Raw genomic sequence first — 12392 nt, forward strand, 5'->3', positions numbered from 1 at the left:
AAAACAGCTTTTTATTTCTATTCAAAGCCCAGATTCTTGTTAGTGCCAGTTAGTGGGACAGCCCTCTTCCTCTTACATGAGCTTTATGGCCATAGCCAAGTTGTTCCGGAATTAGGAGAACAACCTTTCAGGTTGAGAGTCCCAGTTGTCTGCATTCCTAAAGGTCCGTTTGAGAGATCTCCAATTGCTGCTGGACAGAATTTTGGTAAAAATGATGAGGATAAGCTCTGAGAAACTGCAAAATACTTTAACTTTTGGTCTCTTCTCAGCCATCTTCCTCCTCTGTCTGACCTCAGTGGAGAAGGTATAGGATTTTAGAATTTGAGGGGGATCTGGAGATATTCTTGTATAACTTGCTTATTCTAAAGGAGAAGGAGCTGAAGTCCAGAGAGGAAAAGCAACCTAAGGTCATACAACTTCGAAGGGGTACAGCCTGAGATAGTCAGATCGCTCAATTCCTGTTCAGGAATTTTTAGGGGAATGCAGCTGGTACCTTTGTTTATGCATATGCCCTGTCTGGTGTGAAAATCTTCATCCTTATCCTTTGACCCTTGTCTCCCACCCATCATGCAGGAATCATAGGAGTCTGCAAACCAGTCCCAGTGACATGAGAAACCCTGAGACTTCAGACTGCATCAATTTGCCTTGTCCAAGTCCCTTGCCCTCTTTCTGTCTAATTTCTTGAACCTAGAGACAGGTTTTCTTCCATTCCTTTCTTTACATAGACAATATGTGGATAGAACTTCATGGAAAGAAGATAGTGCTAGAGTTTGGTGCACACCTAGGTGATCTTGATATACTTGTAAATGAATGTACACAACAGATGACAAGGACATACATGACCTGAAGCCGTGCTGACCCAGTCTCCTACCACCTTCCAGGTGCTCTGGCTTTCTTCCTGTTCCTTTAACCAGCCTCCAAGCCCTCGCACATGCTGTTCCCACTTCCTGGGGCTCTCTTCTCCCTGTACTCTGCAGGGTTTGCTCCGTCAACTCCTTTGAGTCTCTGCCCAAATGTCACCGTGTCAGAGAGTCCTGCCCTGATCAGCCTATTTGAAAGGGCCACCCCTGCCTGCAGCTGTTTCAGGTCCAGGAAAGAATATATAAATGTGCCTAATCTTGGGGTTCAGCCTCAGGAAGCCCACTTGCTTGAAGAGACAAAGCGCATTCTCAATACCATCTGCTTACCAATCTAGATGATTTTTTTGCCTCCATGAGCCTTACTCTTTTGTCTAATATTTCATTTGGTTCCGAACTTGGGTAGGAAGGGGGAGTGCTGTTTCCTGGGTGTCTTCAACAACCAGGCCATCGGTGAATTAGCCAGTCAACAACAGCTCCTGGACACACACTCTGTGCAGGGCACTGTGGCTTCTGGGTGGGGACCTATTATTTGCAGAGCTTGCTCTAGGCAGCAGGTATGCTCTGGCCGCATCATACATTCTCTCATTTAAACCAACATTTGAGGTAGGAGGATTATTCCCATTTCACAGATGGGACAATTGTGGCTCAAAAATGTAAAAAACAGTCTAACAAAATTAAATTTCTTCTTTTTAAAATACAAGTCTATTGAAAGCTAAAAAGACTTAGTCTCTTATAATATTTAAAGCTACTAAAGAATAACTATCATTATTTCCCAATTAATATTTGTTCTTTCCTTAGCAGTTTTAAGGATACTTAAAGCATAGTCCAAAATGAGAGCTGACAACCGCCAATACAAACCAACCCATGCAGTAATAAAATCAATACTTATATTCCCTCGAGGCCACTATTGACTGCTTATTGCACCATTTCCTTAATGGAATGACAGTTAATGTTTGAAGAAACCCTGTAACTACCATTTTTATGTTTTAACTAAATGCAGGTTTCTTGAAAAAAAAAAAAAAGTAAAGAGCAATCAAACAAATAACACTTGATCCCAAGTAAACGCACAAACACTTGTCCTCAGTAAGCATTAGTGGTAAATGTGGGAGCCAGAATATGTACTTTGCTATGAATGATGCCAAAGGCCATGGCATTAGGTGACGTTTCTGCTCTCCAACTCCCAATCTACTGGTGGGGACAGTCAAATGAATTCCCAATTATGGAAATTATATTACGCACCTAAGCACAAGCTGCAATGGGAAAAAATGAAGGGCTGTCTAACTCAGATTGAAGAAGGTGGAGTTATAAATGGTTGCAGAAGGGTGACTTGAGCTCTGCAACTTGATTAGGAATCAGGTAACCTGATTATTCTCATACCACTTACTGTCTGTTTGACAATAAACTAGCTCTGTAACCTCTCTGAGTCTGGGTTCCCTCATTTGTAAAATTGGTATAATAGTCACAGCACAAAGGGTGTGTAAGGGGGGATTAAATGAGGCAACATTTGTAAAGTCCCCAGCATCCTTTGTGTTCTTTAGTGCCAGTGTTCTCCTTAGTTATTCTGGGATCTCAGCACTAGAATAAGGAGGGTTGTGGGTTGAGAAATTAGATTTTTTCCTGGTGATAGGTGATTCAATTAGACATACTTTTGATCTCTGGGCATGAGCTGCTTTGGGAGTGATTTCCACAGTTGACTTCCAGAAATTCAGATATGATGTAACTTTATAATGGGACCACAGTCGCCTGAAATGTCAGACCCCAAGGCCTGAAATCAAAACGTCCTAATGTCAGCTTTATTTGCTGCTCACAAACCTTTTGAGTGAGTAGACAGAACCCAGATGTTTCAGGAACTTTTATTGTTTATTTGGCAGTTTATACAACTCTGATGAGACAATTACAATCCCAGTGTCCCTGTGCTTACCCCAGGAAAGCAGACAGTAATTATCATTTCTGTGGGTGCTTGGAATGCTTTGAAACATTTTTCATCACCAAAATAGGAGAAGGAGGTAATTTTCATTTTATTTGTTTAGTTCCTGATTGTTTCTTCCTCTCATTTTATGGGATCAAAGAAGAGAGCATTGCATACTACATTGGTTTGAGATTAAAACAAAACCCTATTCTCAAAGCCTTTTGTGAAGACCTTGATTGCAACATTATTTACTGGATGGGGTGGTACAGTGGCCAGGTCTTGTGGAAAAATAGTAAGTTTAATGAAAAAATTGACTAATTTTTTCTCCCTTGCTTCTAAGCTAGAGGGAATGCAGAGACTAAAATAGAGAACCTAGAAAAATCCAACATGAATTTCAAATCTCTTTCTCTTTCTCCATCCCCAGGCTGGTGTTCATGAAGGGAAAGAATGTAATTATCTTTGGAACTGCTTCAAGTGCCAAAAATTATGCTCTCAGCTTTGACATAGACAGGCCTTGTCCATGGTGAGAAAAGTGAACTGTCTACATTTGGAGCACCTGGTTGTGTGTTAAAATGAAGACCCCTGGTCCAACTTCAGATAGACCTAACTGCTGCACTGAGAATTTTTTTTTTTTTTAATGTTTTAATAATCTCCTCAAGGTTTTCTTTTGCACACTGAAGTTTGAAACCTACTAAATCTGGGCTAAAGCACATAAGCACAGACACAACTATTGGTTTCTCCAACAGTTGGACTAGAAACGAACTATTTTGGCTCAGTCTGGAGAAGATAGGTCAAGACAATTAACAAAAATAAGAGACACAGCGATATTTTGTAAAAGGCCCACTCTAAAAATCTCCCTCCTGGGTGTCCTGCTCCTCATCGTGTGGTGTTCCTTCTCTCTCTCTCAGGATTACAAATTTTTCCTTGTGTTGGTCTTCAGCATATTCCTGGAATCAGACCTCTGCCAAGCTCCAGGGAGGAACGGAGGTCCACGGTGAGTTCCAGAGTGCAAGGATGCAGCTCTCTTTACCTCGGCCCTTGGCATCCTTTCTGTTAAACAGCTCTTCGGCAGCTTGTTTCAGTCTTCTTCCTCCACTAAACCTTCCTCAATGCTCCCAGCTGGAACGAATCTCTCCTCCTACACGGCCAAGCTCTTTATCCTGTGTGTTCCACTCATTCTCGCTGCCTTGCATTGTGTTAAATCAAACGAAGTGCCCTTCATGTAGTGCTCTTGCAAGCATTTTCACATATACTACCTCATTAATCTTCATGATGCATCTTGTGGTTTGGACATTAGTACTTTCTGACATTTAAGAAGAGGTCCCTAGGCTCCAGGAAGTTAAGGGACTTCCCCAAGGTCAGGAATCGAGTTAATGCTAGAATCAAGTCTTGCTTTCTCCAAATTTCATTTCTTTCCATTACACTGTTTTTCATATAAAATGTCTGGTTTTATGTCTCCTTCATGAAAGTATGAATTTAAAAATTCAAGCAGCCATATGTGCCAGAAGCGTAGTAGGATGTCAGCAGGGTCTCTTTCCTTAAGAACACTAGTCGTATTAACTAGTAAGTCAGCTTCACAGATAACTTTCCCTCTGTATTGTATTCATTCTTTTCTCCCTCCAATATTTTTAAGCTTCCATGTGTTAGATGCTATACCCCAAACTAAGCATAATAATAAAAGCACAAACACAAGCAAAAAACCCAGAGCCCCTGGCCTCAAGGATCTTAAAATATGCTAAGGAAAATATATATGAAAATAATAATAACATAATAAGGTAACTGCCATCAAGAATCTACATGCAGAGGAGAAATGTCCCTGGGTGTACTAGGGAGTCCACAAATTTCACATTGCTGTTAAGAGATTGTTCTCAGGAAATAGACTGCCTGCATTTGTTTCAAGTGTCCATCACTTGATACCTTTGTTACCTTGGGGAATTACTTAAATGTTTTACTCCTAGAAGATTAAATGAGTAAATGTGTGTAAAGAACTTAGAACATGTCCTGGAACTGTCAGTGCTCAATAAATGTCAGTTACTATAATTATTGGTATTACTGTTAGGTACCACTATTATTATTATTGGAAGTTTAAGTGTCTGCCAAATGTGGGAAGATTTTAGCCATTAGGTATTCAAAAATTTTTTCTTCACAATGTTCTTTCTCCTTTCCTCTGGAACTCTGATGATGTGACTATTAAAATTTTTGGTTTTGCCTCAAAGGTAGTAAGACTCTATTTTTTTTTCCAGTCTTTTTTTCCTGCATGTGATTCAAATTGGATAATTTCTATTGATCTATCTTCAAGTTAATTGGCTCTTCCCTCTGTCATCTCCATTCTGTAATTGATCTCGTCCAGTGTAATTTTTTTTATTTTGGTTAATGCATTTCTCAGTACTGAATTTTCCATTTGGTTCTATGTTATAGTTCCTATTTCTCTGCTGAAACTTTCTTTCTTTCCTTCTTTCTTTCTTTCCTTCTTTCCTTCTTCCTTCCTTCCTTCCCTCCCTCCCTCTTTCTTTCTTTCTTTCTTTCTTGCTTGCTTGCTTGCTTGTTTACCCTAAGTTAGTGAAGCATGGTTAAAATAACTTCTTTAAAATCTTTGGCTAATAATTCTAATGCGTTTGTTGTCTTGGGGTCAACATCTGTTCATTACCTTTTTCCTTGCAAGATAGTGGCAGTTTCCTGGTTCTTCACCTTTAATAATTTTGGATTATTTCTTAAATATTTTGAATATTATGTTACAAGGGTCTGGGTCATATTTAAATCCTATAAAGAATAATTTTTGTTTGTTTGTTTCAGCAGACAATTGACTCAGTTAGGTTTAGTCCACAATTTCCTACTTGCCATCTTACTGGGTTAAGCTTCTGACGTTGCTTCCCTTTCCAAAGTCCTGTTCGGATCTGGCTCATGCGTGCACCACCCAGTGGCCAGTCCGGGACACGAGTGGGGGTTTACCCCACAATTCACTTCTCAAAGTCCTTTGTATGCAATTTAGGGTCAGTTCCATGAATGTACAGTTTGGAGATGAGCCCAAGAATTCATACACGACCTAATGAGACCATCTTCTTTCCCTGGGTGATTTCCCTGACACATTCGGATTCTGCGTGTCCCCTTGGTTTTCTGTCTGCGAAACTGGCACTTTGGTTTCCCTACTCGGCTATGCACTTCTTGTGGTTGAGTCTGCCTCCAGGGCCAAGCAGTAAGGGACAGAGAATGAGAAAAAGCACTCACTCTCTTGAGACTTTGTCCTCTGGAATTCCCCTTCCTTGGGGTTGCAGGTGCCTGCTCAGCTAGCATTGTCAGTTCCATCACCGCCACCATGGGGTTCCCTGGAAACTGGGAAAGAAGGAAAAACCAAACCAAAACAAAATCAGGGGATTATTTTCCCACCCATAGAAATCCCCTTTCCTGCTCATTGGACCAAAGAGAAAGAGCTTTCCTTGGAGCACTTTCTGTCCACACTTGGTGCCCACGGGCGAGTTTTCAGCTGCCTTTGCATCCAGACTGAGAGATACTGGAGGCAGGAAGGAAACAGGAAACTCATCACCAGTCTGTTGTTATTTTGAGTTCTGATTTCCTTCCCCAATCCACCTGCTACAATTTACTTTTTAATAGTCCTAAGATAGCTGCTATATGCATCTGTTCAGGCTTTTTAATTGCATGCAGTGGGAAAGGCAGGGAGGAGTGTGCTCAAACCATCTCGACAGAAATGAAAACTGTCATTTTTTGAGTTTGTTGCATCTCTGTCCTTGCTTAGATTTTACAGGGTTGATTTTAGGAAAAAGATCTTGTACTGTTGCATCATCTTGTCGAGAATTTGAAACAGGGAGCTCGCGGTCTCCTCTGCTTCTGAGACTAATTTCCTCCAGGCTCAGTTTAAAGACGTTAACATCTTTTTGGTTGTGGTTCACATTTCTGAGTTCTTGCTGCTCATTATCTTTCAGAGCTGAGAGCCTTTTGGTCTGTGGGACAATACAAATGAATTATCACTCTTCACTTTTAATGATGAGGAAATGGGCACCCGGTGGCAAAGACATTCTTAGCAAGCCAGATCCTGATTCATCCAGGTTTGATCCAGTTCAAATTTATAGACCTTTATTGGTCTCCTATTTTGTTTAAAACTTTATAAAAGACACTGCAATGATGAATCAGCCTCTGTTTCTTCTCTCAAGCAATTCAAGCAAAGTAACTCCCAGAGCCTTGCTCCCCTCCATTTACAAAGTAGGAATAATGAGATGCAACATACACAGATTGTGCAGCTATTTTCAAAAATGAGATAAAAGTATGCTTTGTAAATGTAAGGTGTTACGCCAATGAAGAGTATTAATAAGTTTATCTTCCCTAAATTTGCTTTCTTTCAAGCTTTAAGAGGAGCCTGAAAATAGGATTTTGGGTTTTGGTGAATAAAACTGTTTATCTAAATCCTTTAAGATTTTGTTTCCACCTCTTTCCAGCCTAATATTTCAAAGTAAAACAAACCTGATATTTTTAGTCTGGAATTGTCCAGCAGCTCTGCTGGCCCTTGCCCTTTTTGGGAACATCCCAAGCATTATCAAGTCGCTCTGAAAGAACAAGAACCAGAACAGCACACAATATTCCATACACAAACACCCTGGGTCTTATAAATGGGCGAACAGGATGTACCCAGATTTAAGAGAAAAATGTTTGGTAATGAGAGTACCTGACTCCTTACATTTCTATATAACTTTCCTTGGCTCTTAAGGTTACCTGCAGCCCCTAATGTCTTTATTCCCCTGCTTCTCCACCTGCCAAGATAGGGCTCATTCATTCCGAAAGCAATTTTTGCGACTGTACTTTGTGGTTGTTAGTAAGTGAGCAAGATACAAAACGTCCCTATTTTCAAGGGGGCTTGCCTTCTAATGGGAGAGGAAAGAAGGAAAGAAGGAAAGAAGGAAGGAATAAGAGAGCTAGGTGAGGGGGGTGGATAATGATATGTGAGGAAGAGAATTACAATAGGATTAGTTGATACAGAGTAGTGGAATGTAAAGACGGGGTCTCTCTGAGACATGTGATGACATGCAAGAGTGTTCCAAACAGAGGAAATAGGTATTTCAAAGTCTCTAGGGCAGGGATGAGTTTGGCACAACTGACCATTAGATGATAGATCAGGGGCTGGAATGTAGATAAAAGGGGAAATGGTCAAAGATGAAGTCGCAAAGATTGTCACAAGCCAGATTGCACAGGCAAAGAGTTTGCATTTCAGTATGATGGGAAGCCATCAGCACTTTTCAAGCTGGGAAGTAATAAGTTCGGATTTACTTTAGAAATTGTTCACTCTGCCAGCTACGTGGCGAGTGCATCGTACTTCTTCAGGACCAGTTTCATATATTTCTTCTGTCACACATTCTTCCCTCAAACCCCTGGGCAAAATCAATTCCTCCTTTCTCTTGGGCTTGAATGCAGATCCACCATTATATATAGTTGTTTGAGCTTGGGTGGCGGATCTAATTTAATTGAGCCTGAATGTTTCTCTTCTGTGACTATGAGGATGGCATATTAGTTTCCTAGGGAAGTGGTAAAGTAGTGCCATAAACTGGGTGTCTTGAAGCAACAGAAATTGATTCTCTCTTACTCCTGGGGACAGGAAGTCTGAAATCAAGGCGTTGGAGGACTTCATGCTCCGCTGAAGACTCAAGGGGAAAATCGTTCCTTGCGTCTTCCAGCTTCAGGTGGTCCCAGGTGTTCCTCGGCTAGTGGCAGCATAACTCCAACCTCTGCCTCGGTCTTCGAACGGTCTCCTTTTGTGTGTGTGTCTCCCTGAGCCCTCTCCTCTTCTTATAAGGGGAGCCCACCCTAAATCCAGGAGGATTTCATCTGAAGATCCCTAACTAGTTATACCTGCAAAGACCTTATTCTTGGTAGACATGAATTCTTGGAGGGACACTATTCAACCCACTACGGATGGTGTAAGGATAGGTCAGTAAGTACTGAGAAAAGGCCCTGGCACCTAGTAAGCATTTAATACATTCTATTTACTACTATTCTTTAGCATTTGGAAACAAAAATTTGGTATTTATTTTATTTAACTTTCAATTCTACTTGGTCATTCTTTTACATGCTCGATTCATCCGAAAGACCCTGAATTTCTCTAAGATAGATTTATAATCTTCGTACTCCCTTCACCTGGTGGAGTTATGGGAGCACTGTGAGATGGCAGGGATTGTGGTGTTCCTCTCCTAGGGCACACGTCCCAGGCTCCAGTTAGGTATTGTCCTCTGACTGAGTTCTGGCCAACTGGAGGGGATTGGAAGTGTTATACATGATTTCCAGGCCTGGCTCTTAAAAACCTCCTTGGACAATGCTTCCATTCCCATTTATTTCACAGTAGCAAGGGAAGACTTCGGAGACCCTGTGTGAGGCAGAGCACTACAATCACAGAAGTCTGGGACCCTGAATCATTTTTAAAGGCTACCCATTGGATTATTCCATGAGGGAAAAGCTAATTTTATTCTGGTAAGCTATTACAATGTCATAGCTTATGTCTTGCCCTGCCAGTGTCATCCTAAATAGCGTAACAGGTTATCATAAATGTTGACACTGATTTTTACCTTCATGTACCTTGTCTCCTTTACTTCTTTCTACTGTGAAGGAGACAGGGCAATCTGATTTTTCCTGTTTTATAGAGGAGGACTGTATAAGTTTGCCAGAGCTGCTATGATGCATGCCACACGATGGGTTAGCTTAAGCAATAGGAGTTTATTGGCTCACAGGTTTGGAAGCTAGAAGTCCAAAATTGAGGCATCATCAGGACAAAGTTTTCCTCCCAAAGTCTGTAGCATTCTGTGCTGGCTTGCTACAATCCTTGAGGAACTGTGTCTTGTATCCCTGACTCCTACCACATGGTGATCTCTCTCTCCCTGCTCTTTCTGATTTTCGCTGACTTCCAGCTTTTTCCTGGGGCCTTCTCTGACATCTCTTTAAAAGACCTCCAGTTATACAGATTAAGGCCCACCTGACTCAGTTGGGCCACACCTAATAGGCAATTAAAAGACCCTGTTCACAAATGAGTCTACACATTAATGGATTAAGATGGAGAACATGCTTTAGGGTGGGGTATATAATTCAATCTACCACAAAGACACAGAAGAATTTTGCGATTTTTGTCTGATTGTTAAGGTGTCAACCAAGATTTAAATTATTCTGCTTTAGGGAAAAAACAATCAAACAAAATAAATCTAATAGAATAGTGGAGAATGTAGTGGAGGAGTAAGGCAAGATTATGGGGGACCAGTAAGGAGGCAGTTCCAGTGGTGGTGGTGGGGAGGGGCTTCAAGGAAGGAGATTCTGAATAAAGGCAGAGGAGAATAAGGGAGGAGGGTGTGAGAACTTGATGGAGCTTGCAGTACTCTTCACTATATGCAAAACTTTGTCCTGCATTGCCATTCAAGTCCCTGTTTTATCACTTGGGAAACAAACCAGCTTATTTTAAATTGAGGCAAGTTTATCAAAGACCATATAGAATTGAAGGTGAATGAGACTATTTTTATTTATTTTTAAATCAGGTTGTGGTTGAGGAAAACGGGTAGGACAAGAGGCCATTGGTAGTCACAGGAGAAGTAGGGTAATTTTTATTTCTTATTTTTAGAAACTGTAAGTTGTTCCACATAGAATGGGTCATCTTTTGGTGTACTTCAAGGCCACGGCATAGGAAAATATTTGCTTTGGGGTCTTCTGTTTCTCACTTTCAGACCTCAGACTGCGACTTGCTATGACTTTTAACCTTCTCGTGTGAGGGCTGATGCTTATATGTGTGGCTGACCATTCTCTCTTATTTGAAACAGTCTCCTTTGGTTTCTGTGCCAACATTCTCTCCACTTTCCCCTCTATTCCTGGACATGTTTTTCTCAGTAGCTTTAGATAAGCTCAGCTCTGTTTTGAATATTGAAGCTTCTTAAGGTTCTATACTGGGCTTAATCAAATCTTGAACTCTCTTCTTATGGAATTGCTTCCACTTCAAGTGCTCCAGTTTCTAATGCTGCATAACAAAGCACCCCAAACTTAGGGGCATACGCAAATAGTCATTTTATTATACTCTTGGATTCTGTGTGTCAAGAGTTTGGAAGGACATAGCATAGACGGCTTGTGTTTGTTCCGTATGTCAGGGGTTTCTGCAAGGAAGATTTGAAGGCTGAGGGTGATGTGATACTAGGGGATGGAATCATCTGGAGGTCTGCTCACATGTGTGTCTCATGCCTGGGCTCAAAGATTAGGATTGACAACTCAAGTGCCTACACAAGACTTGGCTTCTTCATGGCATGGTGACCTTGCAGTAGGGCTTCCAAAACTGCAACTCAGAGTTCCAGGAGAAATGTTCCACCTAACAAGGAGGCAGCTGCTTTGCCTTTTATGATCTAGACTTGGGAGTCACACAGAGTCATTTCCCCCACATTGTACTGGTTACAAGTGAGGCATAACGTGCCCAGATTCAAGGGCGGGGGAATTAAACTCTTATCTTCTGATGGGAGGATGGCAGGGCTCTAAAAGAGCACATGTGCTAGGAGTTGTTGATGTGGCCATCTTTGGAAAATACAGTCGGGCACATCCAAGGTTTAAACTCTCATGAACATCGATGGCTTTAAAATTCTCATATCTAGCCCAGACTTTTTCCTGGAGTTGACATTAGAAAACCTGGGAGCCTTGTTAGACCCCTCCCTCCCTTTGCTCCTCAATTTAATTGATCACCAATTTCTAAGATATTACTTCTTGAACATCTTATAAATCTGACTTCTCAGTTCAATTTTTGAATGTATTTTGGCTAACAATCCCTGATATAGTATCTCTCCAAATTATGATTAAAAATACCTGTGAAAATGTATTTTTTTAAAGAGATAAAAATGTCAGCAGAATCAAATATTAAAACAGACTGCTGAAATCTAAATCACTTATAATAAATTACCAAAGATTTAGAAAACCTAGAAAAATCTTAATTTTGACCAATGTCTATGTAGCCAGTAGAAACAAATCAAGTTTACCATTCTGAAAAAATAAAAGGAAATCCTCCCTAGTTTTTGGTCCATGCCTCTGAAATATCAAGTATAAACCAACAGAAAATGGTACCAATATCTCCTTTTTACATGGGTTCTACTGTTAAAAGCAGTCAACATGAAAGTTTCATTCCTATCCTTGTCATTTTGTTGCACTTTGTCCACAATTAGCTCTCCCTGATCTATATGGAACTCATCAAACTTGTAAATATTTGTTCAATATCTGGCTCTTAAATAGATTATGGCATCCTAGAGGGCAGTAGTTATATTTATGTCCCGGGGTTTTCAATGTCTGGCAGAGAGTTTAGAAGGTTATAGGTGGCCAATGTTGCTTTGAACTTGGGTTATAATCATACCCTCCCCTATGGGTAGGGGAAAAAAAAAAGACACTTAGTAGTGATATACAGTATTTGGAAGGTGGTGTTCATCATTTAAGGATCATAACTGGGGATAGAAAAGGAGACTTACTCGCAGAGCATGTTGTGACTCTTTTCCACTCTATATTCTATTGGTTCAGAAAACAATGAACCAGGCAACGAGCATAGGAAAACCTCCAGCCTTTGTCTAGCAGAACTTCGGATGACTTTGGTGCTACATATTTCAATTTCCTCTTTGAGAATGGTA

This window comes from Choloepus didactylus, chromosome 14 (assembly GCF_015220235.1).
Source record: "Choloepus didactylus isolate mChoDid1 chromosome 14, mChoDid1.pri, whole genome shotgun sequence".
NCBI lineage: Eukaryota > Metazoa > Chordata > Mammalia > Pilosa > Megalonychidae > Choloepus > Choloepus didactylus.